This window comes from Heterodontus francisci, chromosome 48, assembly GCF_036365525.1.
Source record: "Heterodontus francisci isolate sHetFra1 chromosome 48, sHetFra1.hap1, whole genome shotgun sequence".
NCBI classification, from domain to species: Eukaryota; Metazoa; Chordata; class Chondrichthyes; order Heterodontiformes; family Heterodontidae; genus Heterodontus; species Heterodontus francisci.
In genome coordinates, this window is record NC_090418.1 from 7,579,593 (window position 1) to 7,595,879 (window position 16,287).

General features: G+C 53.5%; 1 protein-coding gene across 3 annotated transcripts in view; it reads left to right on the forward strand.

Annotated features, from left to right (window-relative positions):
• Positions 1-13,619: 13,619 nt before the first annotated feature.
• Positions 13,620-16,287, forward strand: part of LOC137357550 (diacylglycerol O-acyltransferase 2-like) — a 14,707-nt gene continuing 12,039 nt past the window's right edge. Inside the window, exons 1-2 of one of the 3 annotated variants that reach the window (XM_068023969.1) lie at positions 13,620-13,706; positions 13,859-14,225. The gene's annotated coding sequence lies outside the window, so the exon portion shown is untranslated. Of the gene's footprint in view, positions 13,707-13,824; positions 14,226-16,287 lie in introns of those variants that run through there. The other 2 variants (XM_068023968.1, XM_068023967.1) reach the window with 2 other exon arrangements.

A 16,287-nucleotide genomic window follows, 5' to 3' on the forward strand; every position in this document is an offset into this window, starting at 1 on the left:
CTAGTCCATGCCAGCTCTCCACAGAGTTATGCAGTCAGTCCCACTCCCCCGCTCGATCCCTGTAGCCCTGCAAGTCTATTTCTCTCAGGTGGTCATCCAACCTCCTCTTGAAATCACTGATCGTCTCCGATTCCACCACCCTCGTGGGCAGTGAGTTCCAGGTCATTACCACTCGCTGTGTAAAAATGTTCTTCCTCACATCCCCCGTTCTCCACACCCCCCCCCCCACCCCCGCATCTCCTGTCCAACACCTTCAATCTGTTTCCCCTAGTCCTTGTACCATTTGTTAATGGAGACAGTCTTTCCTTGTCTAAATTATCTAAACCTGTCATAATCTTCTATCCCTCTATCAAATCTCCCCTCAATCTCTTTTGCTCCAAGGAGAACAACCCCAGCTTCCCCAACCCAACCTTGTAACTAAAACCCCTCCATCCCTGGAACCATTCTGGTAAATCTCCTCCGCACCCTCTCAAGGACCCTCACATCCTTCCTAAAGAGTGGTGACCAGAACTGGACACAATACTCCAGTTGGGGCCTACCCAGAGCTTTGTAAAGGTTCAGCATAACTTCCCTGCTTTTGTACTCAATGCCTCTATTTATGAAGCCCAAGATCCCATCTGCTTTACTAACCACTCTCTCAATATGTCCTGCCATCTTCAAAGATTGATGCACATGCACCCCCAGGTCCCTCTGTTCCTACACACTCTTTAGAACTGTGCCATTAAGTATATATTGCCTCTCCCTATTCCTTCTGCCAAAATGCATCACCTCACACTTGTCAGTATTAAATTCCATCTGCCACCTCTCTGCCCATTCTGCTAGCCTATCTGTATCCTGTTGCGAGTCATATAATCCGAACTGTTTGCCACACCTGCAAGTTTGGTGTTGTCAGAAAATGTTGAGATTCGACTCTGCATTCCCAGATCCAAGTCATCTACTGTATAGCAAACAAAGCAGTGGTCCCAGCACTGACCCTTGGGGAACACCACTGTCTACCATCCTTCAGTCTGAAAAACAACCCTTTACTACAACTTGCTGTTTTCTGTCCTTAAGCCAAGTTTTTTTATCCAGTTGGACACTGACCCTCCGATTCCATGAACCTCAATTTGGTTAACCAACCTTTTATGTGGTACATTATCAATTTTCTTTTCAAAACCATATAGACAACATCCACCACGTTCCCTTCATCAACCTTCTCTGCTACTTCATCCAAAAAAATCAATTAGATTAGTCAAGCATGTTCTGCCTTTTACAAATCCATGCTGGCTATCCTTAATTATCTTAAACCTCTCTAAGTGTCCGTTAATATTTTCCCTGATTATTGTTTCTAAAACCTTACCCACCAATGATGTTAACTGCCTGTAGTTGCTAGGACTGTCCTTACACCCTTTCAGGAATAAGGGTGTCACATTTGCCACTCTCTGGCACCTCCCCTGTATCCAGGGAAGACTGGAAGATTATGACAGGCCCTGCTGCTATCTCCACCCCCACTTCATTTAGCAACCTGGGATGCAAACCATCTGGACCAGGTGACTTATCTATCCTAACCATAGCCAGCCTTAAGTACCTCCTCCCTTTCAATTTTTACCCTATCCATTGCCTCTACTTTCTCCACTTCTCCAGATATATTGTCAACCTCCAGTTCCGTAGTGAACATTGATACAAAGTGCGCATTAAGTGTTCGAGCCCTGTCCTGTGCCTCTAAGCATAAATTACCCTCTTTGTACTGAATACGCCCCAGTCCACCTCTTACTATCCACTTACTATTTACATGCCAGTAGAAGTAGTTTGTGTTCCCTTTAATCTCCACTGGCAATCTACTTTCATATTCTCTCTTTCTCAGTGTGTCAGTATTTATAGCGACTCCCCGGGAGTGTGTCTGTATTTACAGGGGGTCCTGGGTGTTCATCAGTATTTATAGGGGGTCCCCGGGAGTGTGTCAGTATTTACAGGGGGTCCCCGGGGAGTGTGTCAGTATTTACAGGGGGGTCCCAGGAGTGTGTCAGTATTTACAGGGGGTCCCCGGGAGTGTGTCAGTATTTGCAGGGGGTCCCCGGGAGTATGTCAGTATTTACAGGGGGTCCCGGGGAGTGTGTCAGTATTTATAGGGGGTCCCCGGGAGTGTGTCAGTATTTACAGGGGGGTCCCCGGGAGTGTGTGAGTATTTATAGGGGGCCCCCGGGAGTGTGTCAGTATTTACAGGGGGTCCCCGGGGAGTGTGTCAGTATTTACAGGGGGGTCCCCGGGAGTGTGTCAGTATTTATAGGGGGTCCCGGGGAGTGTGTCAGTATTTACAGGGTGGTCCCCGGGAGTGTGACAGTATTTATAGGGGGTCCCGGGGAGTGTGTCAGTATTTATAGGGGGTCCCGGGGAGTGTGTCAGTATGTATAGGGGGTCCCGGGGAGTGTGTCAGTATTTATAGGGGGTCCCGGGGAGCGTGTCAGTATGTATAGGGGGTCCCGGGGAGTGTGTCAGTATTTATAGGGGGTCCCGGGGAGTGTGTCAGTATTTATAGGGGGTCCCGGGGAGTGTGTCAGTATTTATAGGGGGTCCCGGGGAGTGTGTCAGTATTTACAGGGCGGTCCCCGGGAGTGTGTCAGTATTTACGGAGAGTGGGGGGAGTCTTTGGACTATATCAATAATAGAGGGTCTGCAGGTACGTGTCCACACAAGGAGTGCTGTGCACAGTTGTGGTCTCCATATTACAAGAAGAATATTGAGGCTCTCACGAGAATAGGTGCGGATAAGATGTCGAGAATGAAACTGGAACTGAGAGGTTGGAGCGACCAGGATAGATTGAAGATTGTCCCGGCAGAGGCCCACCCTCGAGCTGGGCCAGAGCTTCCCAGCGGCACCGAGGCTCCATGGCAGCCCCTCCCCCTCCCTGGCCACTGGGCGACGGGACCCCAGTGCCTGCGCACAGGCAGCTGACACCATTGCCAGTGTCGGACAGCCCGTCCCCTCCATGTGATTGTGGGCGGGGTGTGAAAGGGGGCGACATAGGTATTTAAATGAGCTGCCGCACGGCAGATTGCGGTGGCTCAGCAGCACTCGGCCCGCACGTGCAAGCCTCTCACCCCAGGTAGAGAGCAAAACTAGGGACTGTAAATATAAGGCAGTCACTAATAAACCCAATGGGGAATTCAGGAGAAAAATATTTACCCAGAGAGTGGTGAGAATGTGCAACTCGCTCCCACAGGGAGTGGTTGAGGTGAATAGTGTCGATATATTTAAGGGGAAGCTGGATAAACACGAGGGCTGTGCCTTCAGCTGCCTGGGCCCTAAACCCTGGAATTCCCTCCCTAAATCTCTCCACCTCTCTCTCTCTCTCGTCCTTTAAGACGCTCCTTAAAAGGAGCGACCTTTTGCTCAGCTGTGTATAAAATCTCCTTCTGTGGCTCAGTGTCAAATTTTCCTCGCTGCTGTGCAAACCTTGGCACGCTTATGCTATGTTGAAAGCACCATATATAAATAGATGGTCCAAAGAGGGCTCGGAGGGTTCTGCTTGTATGATCCTGCTCCGTATTTTAGCCAGGGGTTAGATACAGAGTAACGCTCCCTCTACACATAGAAACATAGACAAATAGGAGCAAAAGTAGGCCATTCGGCCCTTCGGACCGGCCCCGCCATTCAAAAAAAGATCATGGCCGATCGCCTAATTCAGTACCCTGTTCCCGCTTTCTCCCCGTATCCCTTCATCCCTTTGACTTTAAGAAATATATCTATCTCCTTCTTGAATATATTTAATGACTTGGCTTCCACTGCCTTCTGCAGTAGAGAATTCCACAGGTTCACCGCCCTCTGAGTGAAGAAATTTCTCCTCATCTCGGTTCTACCCCGTATCCTCAGACTGTGACCCCTGGTTCTCGACTCTCCAGCCATCAGGAACATCCTCCCTGCATCTAGCCTGTCTAGTCCTTTTAGAATTTTATAGGTTTCTATGAGATCCCCTCTCATTCTTCGAAACTCTAGTGAATATCGGCCTAGTCAACCCAATCTCTCCTCATACGTCAATCCTGCCATCCCAGGAATCAGCCGAGTAAATCTTCTTTGCACTCCCTCCATGGCAAGAACATCCTTCCTCAGATAAAGAGACCAAAACTGCACACAATACTCCAGATGTGGTCTCACCAAGGCCCTGTATAACTGCAGTAAGACATCCTTGCTCCTGTACTCAAATCCTCTTGTAATGAAGGCCAACATACCATTCGCCTTCCTAACTGCTTGCTGCACCTGAATGCTTGCTTTCAGTGACTGGTGTACAAGGACACCCAGGTCTCGTTGCACCTCCCCCTTTCCCAATCTATCATCATTCAGATAATAATCTGCCTTTCTGTTTTTACAACCAAAGTGGATAAACTCACATTTATCCACGTTATACTGCATCTGCCATGCATTTGCCCACTCACCCAACTTGTCCAAATCACATTGGAGCCTCTTTGCATCCTCCTCACAGCTCACATTCCCCCCAGATTTGTGTCGTCTGCAAACCTGGAAATGTTACATTTAGTTCCCTCACCCAAGTCATTAATATATATTGTGAATAGCTGGGGCCCAAGCGCTGATCCCTGTGGTACCCCACTAGTCACTGCCTGCCACCTGGAAAAAAACCTATTTATTCCTACTCTCTGTTTCCTGTCTGACAACCAATTCTCAATCCATGCCAGTATATTACCCCCAATCCCATGTGCTTTAATTTTGCACACTAATCTCTTATGTGGGACCTTATCAAAAGCCTTCTGAAAATCCAAATACACCTTATCCACTGGTTCTCCCTTGTCTATTCTACTAGTTACATCCAGAAAAACTCCAGTCGATTTGTTAAGCATGATTTCCCTTTTGTAAACTCATGCTGACTTTGTCCAATCCCGTTTATGCTTTCCAGGTGTTCTGCTATCACATCCTTTATAATAGACTCTAGCATTTTCCCCACGACTGATGTAAGGCCAAATGGTCTATAATTCCCTGTTTCTCCTCTCCCTCCTTTTTTAAATAGTGGGGTTACATTTGCCACCCTCCAATCTGTAGGAACTGCTCCAGAGTCTATAGAATTTTGGAAGATGTCCACCAATGCATCCACTATTTCCAGGGCCACTTCCTTTAGTACTCTGGGTTATAGATTTGTCAGCCTTTAACCCCATTAATTTCCCTAGCACTTTTTTTTTAACTAATACTGATTTCCTTCAGTTCCTCCCTCTCATTAGACCCTTGCTTCCCCAACATTTCCGGGAGGTTATTTGTGTCCTCCTTTGTGTTTAATTGTTCTGCCATTTCTTTGTTCCCCATTATAATTTCCCCCTGTTTCTGACTGTAAGGGACCTACATTTGTCTTCACTAATCTTTCTCTTCACATATTTATAGAAGCTTTTACAGTCAGTTTTTATGTTCCCCACAAGTTTACTCTCATACTCTATTTTCCCCCGCTTAATCAACCTCTTTGTCCTCCTTTGCTAAATTCTAAACTGCTTTCAATCCTCAGACTTGCTGCTTTTTCTGGCAATTTTATATGCCTCCTCTTTGGATCTAATACTATCCTCAATTTCTTTTGTAAGCCACGGTTGAGCCACCTTTCCAGTTTATTTTGGCACCAGGCAGGAATGAATAATTGTTGTAATTCATGCACACATTCTTTAAATATTATCCATTGCTTATCCATCGTCAACCCTTTTAGTAAAGTTCCCCAATCTACCAAAGCCAACACGTGCCTCATACCTTCCAGTTTCCTTTATTTAGATTCTACCAGCAGGTGGCAGCATCGCTCCACAGATGAATCAGCGATCCAAAGTGAAAAAAACAGGGTTCGATACAGAGTAAAGCTCCGTCCACACTGTCCCATCAAACACTCCCAGAGCAGGTACAGCACAGGGGTTAGATACAGAGTAAAGCTCCCTCTACACTGTCCCATCAAACACTCCCAGAGCAGGTACAGCACAGGGGTTAGATACAGAGTAAAGCTCCCTCTACACTGTCCCCATCAAACACTCCCAGGACAGGTACAGCACAGGGGCTAGATACAGAGTAAAGCTCCCTCTACACTGTCCCCATCAAACACTCCCAGGACAGGTACAGCACAGGGGTTAGATACAGAGTAAAGCTCCCTCTACACTGTCCCCATCAAACACTCCCAGGACAGGTACAGCACAGGGGTTAGATACAGAGTAAAGCTCCCTCTACACTGTCCCCATCAAACACTCCCAGGACAGGTACAAAAAAAAAACAGGGGTTAGATACAGAGTAAAGCTCCCTCTACACTGTCCCCATCAAACACTCCCAGGACAGTTACAGCACGGAGGTTAGATTCAACAAAGGCCACCTAAAAGAAAAAGAAAAAACGGGGGTTAGAAAAAAAAAAAAAACAGGGGTTAGATACAGAGTAAAGCTCCCTCTGCACTGTCCCCATCAAACACTCCCAGGACAGGTACAGCACAGGGATTGGCTGGTCAATTTGGAGCACTTCCTGCCAGCAATCAGGGGGAGCAGCTGCACCTGTGCTGCAGCAACTGGAGAAAGGTGAATACAGAGTGGAGAGAAACCATCAAGGTTTGTCTTGGAGAGGTGGGTGTCAGGGCACCTGAAAGACTCTTAAGTTTGAACTGTTTGGGGGAGGGAGAAGAGGCATGAAGACTCAGGGGTGGGGCAGCCAAATCCAGTAGGGGCCCCTGTATTTGTATTGGTGCTTGCACACAGGGAGCTCCCTCCCCACCCCAACTGCCTGCTCGGGACAGCTGGAGTTGCCCGGGTGAAGACTGTCTTGTTAAAATCAGAAGAGGAGAGTACCGGGCGGCTCCAGCCGTCCCGGGCGAAGAAGCCTCCCCCAACTGGAAGACAACAAACAAGTTTGGACTAATTGTGATAAAGGTGCTCCAACTGGCAGTTGGATCAAACATCCCTTTCAGCCTTTCTCTCCCTTCCTCCACTCAGTCGCCTCAGTCACCTATCCTCCCCTTTTCCTTTACCATCCTACCCCATCCTCCCCTACTCCCACTCCACCTTGTTTAAAGTTTGCTTTTTTTTTTGTTTCAATTGTGTAAATTTGTTTTGTTTCTTGGGGGTGGACATGGCTCTTAGACCCCATGGCAAGCCCTCCTTCGCCGGTGGCGGGGCCTTCCCGTTCATATGCTGCTGCGGCTGCTGCAGCTGCACCTGTTGCCCCGTCACCGTTTGCTTTATTAACATCGAAGCATGGGGTCAAGAGCTACGTCCACCCGAACATGACTATAGAGGCATGTGTGAAAGCAATGGCCGAGGTTGTCAGCCCTTCGGCCATTGTTGCAGCCTCTAAAATGTACGGGAAGGCAGTGTTTTTCCTGAAGACCGAGCGGGCGGTGTCCCTGGCTCTGAGCAAGGGGATCACCGTGGGCGGGACCTTTCTGCCAGTGGACCCCCTGGAGGCCACTGCGCAAAGGCTCATTCTATCCAATGTCCCGCCCTTCATCCCTGGTGAGCTCCTCCTTCCCCACCTGCACCATCTGGAGGAGGTAAAGACGGGGCTCACCCCAGTCCCGCTCGGTCTTCGGGAGAACAGCCTCCGACACGTGTACTCCTTCCGCCGCCAGTTATTCATGCAGCTGGCACGGGAGGAGGTGACAGAGGGCCACTTTAATGTAGAATTCCAGGGGACGGCCTACCGCATCTTCTGGACCTTGGACGGGGTGCGGTGCCATGTCTGTAAGGGGGTGGGGCATGTTCGTAAGAACTGCCCCAACCTCCCGCCTGCCAACTCCAACTCGGCGGCCCGGGGTGGCGACGCTGCACCTCCTCCCACCCCCCCTACACCACCACCAGATACCATTCAGTCGAAAACCACAGCCTCCGGCAGGAAGTGGGGTGACCATCCAAGTGGAAGGAAGGCGCGGAGGAGAAATAAACATCGAGAGGCGCGTCCCCTGGACACCGTGACACTACCCGAGTCTGAGCTCAGCACAAAGCCCGATCTCGGGAAGTCAACTTGCCCCAGGGCTGGGCTCAAGACCAGGGTGAATAAAAAAAAGGAGAGTGTGGAGGTGGAGGCCTCTGATGATATGGAGGTCTCTGAGCCTCCGCACCCAACCGGGAAAAAGAGGAGAAAGCACCCCTCCACAGAGGTAACAAGGGGCCCTGAGGCACAGGGCCCATCTGTTGGAGGGGAGCTGTCTCCTGTTTCAGGTCCCCAGGTTTCCCCTACCGCCACCACCAAGGCTGCAAAGTCCAGGCAGGAGCACCCTATTCCTCAGGATGGAGGGGAGGGGAAGGCCCCGGTACATGAGGCCCCTCCTGAAGGAGTAAGTGGGGCCCTGCGTGTGGTGGGGGAGCCTGGGGACGCCGCCCATTCTGCCACTGCGACTGGGTCGGGTGCCCTGAGTGAAGGGGAGGGCGAGGCCCCAGAGGGTCGGTCCTCCCAGCCGGAGTCCACCACCAACCAGGAGACACCCGACCCAGTTATAACTGAGAATGCTGCCCCATCTGCTGGGCCTGTGGGTGCTGGCGGAGCGGGAGATGGCCTCCTCTCTCCGCCTCCAGTCTCGGCTCCGGCAGGATTTCCAGAGTCGGGAACTTCTGTCTCCCCTGGACCACTCATTGCCTGGGGACGGAGGTGGAGGGGGGTCTTGAACTGCTGGTGCCTACAGGCTCCAGTTTCACGGTAGAACCCAGAGAGGACTCCTCCGCCATCGATCCTGGGGGTGGGATCGTGACGGAGGCGGGACCAGCTGGCGCGGCCGGGACGTCCGCCCCACAGTGTGTGGTGGATGTGTCGGCCGCTGGCGGTGACGACCCGGAGGAGGATGGGGATTCGGTGCGGGGCACGGAGGATGATCTTGATTCCATCGCCAGTGAGGTGGTGGAGTCCCTCGTGCCTCCCACCGAATCTCCTCTCATCCCCACGGCGGAACTCCGGGATTTCCTCGCGGTTTGCAGGGGTTGACGCAATAAAGTTCAGCTGGCCCTCGACCGCTGGTCGAATCTGGCGCTGATCATACAGTCCGTCCGTGCCGCCCTTAAGATAGCGGGCAAGCGCGCGGACGTGAAACTGGTTGAGAGGCGCCATTTTAATGTGTTCCTCAATGGGTTGCTGGGGGAGTGGAGGGCCAGGTGCACTTCCACTCCCTCCTCACAGTGAGGTGTTGGTGACGGGTTTTAATTACCTTTGACATGAAGATAACCATAGCCAGCCTCAACATCAACGGCAGCAGAGGGGCTCACCGCAGATTTCACAATCTCTCAGTCCTCAGGGAAGGGAGATACGTGGTGAGCTTTCTGCAGGAAACCCACACCATTCCGGGAGACGAAGCCACCTGGCTCCTGGAATGGCAGGGTGGGGTCTACATGAGTCACCTCACCCCTATTTCTAGTGGGGTGGCTATCTTGTTGGTCCCGACTTTTCAGCCGGAGATCTTGGGGGTCAAGGAGCTAGTGCCGGGCCGCTTGCTCAACCTCGCCGTTCGCCTGGGTAGCGTGCCGCTCCACTTTGTGAACGTGTACGCGCCCAGGCCCGGCGCGTTGCAAGCGCACTTCTTTGAAGAAGTGTCCGCTCTCTTGAGCTCCATCGATAGCGGCGAGTGCATCATCCTCGAGGGGGATTTTAACTGCACACTCAAGGTGAGGGATCGCTCCGGTCCCCAGCGAGGCCAAGCGTCGGTGGAGAAGTTGAGGGGACTGATCAGCTCCCTTAACTTGGTGGACGTCTGGCGGAATCTCCATCCCGACTCCAGCGCCTTCACGTGGAGGTCTGGAGGAGGAGGGTCGCGAATCGACCGCCTCTACTTTTTGCAGGCGTACGTCTCCCGCGTCTCGGCGGCCTCCATGCGGCTGGTGCCGTGCTCGGACCACCGCCTTGTGTGGGCGGAGTTCACTCCGCTCCGCATGCGGGCGGGGTCCGCGTACTGGCACTTTAACAACCGGCTGCTGGAGGACGAGCGATTTCGGGACTCGTTCTGTCAATTCTGGGCCGACTGGAGAAGGAAGCGGGGGGGCTTCCTCTCCTTGAGGCTATGGTGGGATGTGGGCAAGACTCACATCCGCGTCTTCTGTCAGGAGTACGCGAAGGGGTCGACCAAGAGGCGGGAAGCTGAGATGGGGCGCCTTGAAAGGGAGGTGCTCGACTTGGAGTCGTGCCGTCGTGGACCCGGCCCTGTGGCAGGCGTACAAAGAGAAGACGGGCGCGCTGAGGGACCTGCAGCTCATAGGGTCCCGAGGCGCGTACGTGAGGTCGCGGATCCAGATCCTGGAAGATTTGGACCGCGCCTCACCCTTCTTCTACTCGCTGGAAAAATGGCGGGGGGTCCGTAAGCAGCTCGTTGAGCTGCTGGCCGACGACGGATCCTCCATCACGGATCCGGAGGGAATGGGCCTCCTGGTCCGGACTTATTACAGTGCGTTGTTCTCTCCGGATCTGTCCAGTGAGGATGCGCGCAGAGTTTTGTGGGAGGACCTGCCGCAGGTCAGCCCAGAGGGCGCCGAAGGATTGGAGGCTCCGCTCACGTTGGCGGAGCTGACTGGCGCCCTCCACCAGCTCTCGAGGGGCAAATCCCCAGGGCTGGATGGGTTGACCGTGGAGTTCCTCAGGGCGTTCTGGGACGTCCTGGGGGACGATTACGCGCGGGTCCTGGGGGAAAGCCTGGCGACCGGGGAGATGCCCCTCTTGTGGCGCAGGGCGGTCATCGTCCTGCTGCCGAAGAGGGGCGATCTCCGCCTGCTTAAAAACTGGTGTCCGGTCTCCCTCCTCAGCACGGATTATAAGATCTTTGCCCGGGCCATGTCTACCCGCCTGGGCTCCGTGCTGGCCCACATGATCCACCCCGACCAGTCCTACACGGTCCCGGGCCGGTCCATCCAGGACAACATCCACCTGGTCCGGGACCTGATCCATCTTTCCCAGAGGACTGGTCAGTCGGTCGCCTTTCTCTCCCTCGATCAGGAGAAGGCGTTCGACAGGGTGGATCACGATTACCTTTTCGGGACTCTGCGCGCTTTCGGACTCGGGCCGCATTTCGTGGCCCGGGTCCGACTTTTATACGCCGCCGCAGAGTGTCTAGTCAAAGTTAACGGGTCCTTGACGGCGCCCCTTCGATTTGGGAGAGGAGTGCGTCAGGGGTGCCCCATGTCCGGCCAATTGTATACCATCTGCGTGGAGCCCTTCCTGTGCCTGCTTCGCAGGAGGTTGACGGGATTGGCTCTGCGCGAGCCGGCCATGCGGGTCGTCCTCTCGGCTTACGCCGACGACGTGCTCCTCGCAATCACAGATCCCGTTGACTTGCGGAGGATGCGCGACTGCCAGCAGACCTTTTCTGCCGCGTCCTCCGCGAGGATCAATTGGGAGAAATGTTCCGGACTCCTGGTTGGTCAGTGGCGGGTGGACTCCCTGCCGGAGGAGATGACACCTTTTGCGTGGAGCACCACGCACCTCCTCTATCTGGGAGTCCACCTTAGCCCCGCTGAGGAAGCCTGGCCGGCAAACTGGCAGGAGTTGGAGGCGAAAGTCACCGCTCGGCTGGGGCGCTGGACAGGACTGCTCCGAGTGCTTTCCTACAGGGGCCGAGCGTTGGTCATAAACCAACTGGTGGCCTCCATGCTGTGGTACCGGTTGGTCACTTTGGCCCCGCCCCCTGTATTTGCCACCAAGATCCAGAAAAAACTCGTCGATTTCTTCTGGGGCAAGAGGAAACACTGGGTCTCTGCCGCGGTCCTGAGTCTCCCGATCGAGGAGGGCGGTCAGTCGCTGGTGTGCGTCCGCACCCAGGCTGCGACTCTCCGCCTTCGGACCCTGCAGAGATACCTGTACGTCGAGCGTCCTCCCAGATGGTGTGCGCTGGCGACGTATTTTTTCCGCCAGTGTCACTGCCTTCAAGAAGACACGCAGCTCCCGGTGGAGTCCGTTAGCCGCGCCTCTCTGAGGGAGTTGCCTGTCTTTTACCGGGATCTTTTCCGAGTCTGGAACATGGTCGCCTCCAGTCAGGGCGCTCCCCCGCCGGCGGAGGAGAGCGCCTCGGCTGTCCGGGCGGCCGACTCCGGGGACGGTCCGGCGGGCGGAGGAGTAGCCGAAACCCCCGGGACGCCCCTCACTGCGGGTGGCGAGGGGGCTCGGGAGTGCGGAGCGATCCCGGCCGAGCTGACCCCCGCTGGGCCGGAACTGCTCATCGGACCCAGGCCCCGAAACCCTCCTCGGGAGCCGGTCCCGCACAACCCGAGCCGCCTCTCGGGAATGCCCTCCGTGCCATTCCAATCGGCGCGGAGGGGTTTCCTGTACGGGCTGCTCCTGCACACTTTCCACTTCCTCGCCCTCGTCAGCCGGCCGGACACGCCCTGGCGGTCCGCGTTGCCAACTGGCGGCGAGGGGAAACCCCGATGGAGGTCTCTCTACGCGGGAGTCTTCCCCCTTTACATCGGGGACCTGGGGTGGAGGGTGCTGCACAGAGCAGTCCCGTGCAATAGGCTTTTAAGTAGGTTCACGGACTCCCAGGCCACCTGTACTTTCTGCGGCCTGGACGAGTCCGTGTTCCACATTTATACGGAGTGTGCGAGGTTGCAGCCCCTATTTGAGTATCTGAAGGGGCTGCTCCTCAAATTCTGGCTGCACTTCAGTCCCACGCTCCTGATCTTTGGGCACCCGGTGCGGAGGGGCTTGGGCCGGGAGGAGGATCTCCTCGTCGGTCTGCTCCTGGGCCTGGCCAAGGTGGCAATTCACAGGTCCAGGTTGCGGGCCGTCGGGGGTTCCGTCCTCCCCGATTGCCTGCCCCTCTTCCGCGGTTACGTTCGCGCCCGGGTGTCCGCCGGTACGCTTGAGGCCTTTCGCGACCGGTGGGCACCGCAGGGACTGGAGTGCATCGTTGACGCCGAGAATGGCATTTTAATTTGAGTTTTTTGTTTATTTATCTGGTTTTAATAAAGTTATTTTAAAACTGTAAATATGGATATAAAGGGGGCCTGAGGAACAAAGGCCCCCTTAAAAAAAAAACGGGGGTTAGATACAGAGTAAAGCTCCCTCTACACTGTCCCCATCAAACACTCCCAGACAGATACAGTTTGGAGTGACAGACAGAGTGAAGCGCTTTCAGGTGGAGAGCTGATGCATCTGTGGAGCGATGCTGCTGCCTCCTGGTAGAAAGATTTATTACAGCCACTAAAAGCCTGCACTAACCCTGTTTTCCTCCCTTTTCTGCTGGAGGTGTTCTTCAACTGAGCAAATCCTAATTCTCGCTCACATCTGCAATTTCCTTTGATATTCTAACCCTAAATAAGTATCAAACACCCTTTCAAAAACTTAAATGCATTCTGCACCAGCTTGAAGCCCCAAAGTGGATTTCCTGTTGTCCTGGGCTCTATTCCTGGGACTTGTTCCTTCTTGGGAGGCAGGAGGAGGGTGCTGGAGGGAGTTCTCTGTCCACAATTCACCCCACAATGCACTTCACTAAAACCACATACTTTACGTGAATATATATTGTGGAGAATTGAAACGAGAATAAACAGTGCATTCCTCTCATCATAACACTTCGTCACCCAGAGAGTGGTGAGAATGTGGAACTCGCTACCAGAGGGAGAGATTGAGGTGAATTGTGTCGATACATTTAAGGGGAAGCTGGATAAACGCAGGAGGGAGAAAGGAATAGAAGGATGTGCTGATAGGGTGAGATGAAGAGGAGTGGGAGGAGGCTCACGTGGAGCAGAAACACCAGCACAGAGCCGAAGGGCCGAATGGCCTGTGCTGTAAATACTGTTTCACTATAACCCAGGTATTTTCTGTGGAAGCTCTGACGTGCTGATGAGTGAACACTTTGTAATACTTCAAACGCCTGTTGCGTAATTTCCTTTATCAACACCACATCAATTGCATTTTTTTGTTCAGGTTTTATGACATTTATCTCTCTGCTTCTCCCCGAGGCAGGGCAAAGTGTGAGGTCCAGAAACAGCGCGAGGCTGTGTCGCGTTCCACCGATAGCCCAGGGTGAGCACTCGCTGGGGACGTCTGCTGTACTGTCGCTCAAGTGACCGTGAAGCCAGCACAGGTAAAACTGCACGAGCGATTCTCGCTCCTTCCCTGTGGCTCCCGGGAGGATCCCCAGGCCCGGACTGGGACCGCTGGCTGGGTTTCACTGGGGTTCAGAGGATGGCAGGGAGAGATCGTTTGTTTCTCTGTCTCGTTCTCTCTCTCTCTCTCTCTCTCTCTCACTGAGGGCTCAGTGTCATCATCGCAGATCATCTGCAGCAACGAGGAACAGAGTCCAAGCAGAGCCAGGCGCGGACGAGTGAAGGTAACTGTCAGCGACGGGGGTAACTGTCAGCGACGGGGGTAACTGTCAGCGACGGGGGTAACTGTCAGCGTCGGGGGTAACTGTCAGCGTCGGGGGTAACTGTCAGCGTCAGGGGGTAACTGTCAGCGTCGGGGGTAACTGTCAGCGTCAGGGGGTAACTGTCAGTGTCAGGGGGTAACTGTCAGCGTCGGGGGTAACTGTCAGCGTCGGGGGCAAATATCAGTGTCGGGATAAATATCAGTGTCAGGGGGTAACTGTCAGTGTCAGGGGGTAAATATCAGTGTCAGGGGGTAAATATCAGTGTCAGGGGGTAAATATCAGTGTCAGGGGGTAAATGTCAGTGTCAGGGGGTAAATGTCAGTGTCAGGGGGTAAATATCAGTGTCGGGGTAACTGTCAGTGTCGGGGTAACTGTCAGCGACGGGGGTAAATATCAGTGTCGGGGGTAAATATCAGTGTCGGGGGTAAATATCAGTGTCGGGGGTAAATATCAGTGTCAGGGGATAAATATCAGTGTCAGGGGGTAACTGTCAGTGTCAGGGGGTAACTGTCAGTGTCGGGGGTAAATATCAGTGGCGGGGGTAAATATCAGTGTCGGGGGTAACTATCAGTGTCGGGGGTAACTATCAGTGTCAGGGGATAAATATCAGTGTCGGGGGGTAACTGTCAGCGTCAGGGGGTAACTGTCAGCGTCAGGGGGTAACTGTCAGCGTCAGGGGGTAAATATCAGCATCAGGGATAACTGTCAGTGTCGGGGTAACTGTCAGTGTCGGGGTAACTGTCAGTGTCAGGGGGTAAATGTCAGTGTCAGGGGGTAAATGTCAGCGTCAGGGGTAAATATCAGCGTCAGGGGTAAATATCAGCGTCAGGGGGTAAATGTCAGCGTCAGGGGGTAACTGTCAGCGTCGGGGGTAACTGTCAGCGACGGGGGTAACTGTCAGCGACGGGGTAACTGTCAGCGACGGGGGTAACTGTCAGCGTCGGGGTAAATGTCAGCGTCGGGGTAAATGTCAGCGTCAGGGGGTAAATGTGAGCGTCAGGGGGTAAATATCAGCGTCAGGGGGTAAATGTCAGCGTCGGGGTAAATATCGGTGTCGGGGGTAACTGTCAGTGTCAGGGGGTAACTGTCAGTGTCAGGGGGTAAATATCAGTGTTGGGGTAACTGTCAGTGTCAGGGGGTAAATATCAGTGTCAGGGGGTAAATATCAGTGTCAGGGGGTAAATATCAGTGTCGGGGTAAATATTAGTGTCGGGGTAACAGTCAGCGTCGGGGGTAAACGTCAGTGTCAGGGGGTAACTGTCAGTATTAGGGGGTAACTGTCAGTGTCAGGGGGTAACTGTCAGCGTCGGGGGTAACTGTCAGCGTCGGGGGTAACTGTCAGCATCGGGGGTAATTGTCAATGTCGGGGGTAATTGTCAGTGTCAGGGGGTAAACATCAGTGTCAGAGGTAACTTCAACACTGTGGGTAACTGTCGGTGTTAGCGAGCTTGCTTTTCGTGCCAGATGTTTGGGGTTAGGCTTGTGTTAGGGTTAGGTATTGGGGTCGGGAACCTGGCGGACAGTTCAGAAAACGACAGGGGTTTGACTGCGTGTGACTACCAGTGGCCTTCACCCTGTTTACTTGCATATTCATCTCCCTATCTCACACTCACAATGTGCTCACACTCGCCACCTCACACACCATGTTCAGACACTCGCTGTCTCACACACACTGTGAACTCACACTCACTGTGTGCTCACACTCGCTGTCTCACGCTCACAATGTGCTCACACTCGCCACTTCACACACACCATGTTCTCACACTCGCTGTCAACACTCAGTGTTCTCACACTCGCTGTCTCACACTTGCTGAGTGCTCACACTCACTGTGTTCTCACGCTCACTGTGTTCTCACACTCAGTGTTCTCACACTTGCTGACTGCTCACACTCGCTGTCTTACACTGCGTTCTCACATCCGTCATCTCACACTCACCGTGTTCTCACAGTCTCACCCTCACTTCCTGCTCACACTCACCATCTCACTCTCATCATGTGCTCACACTCACTGTCTCGCACTCACT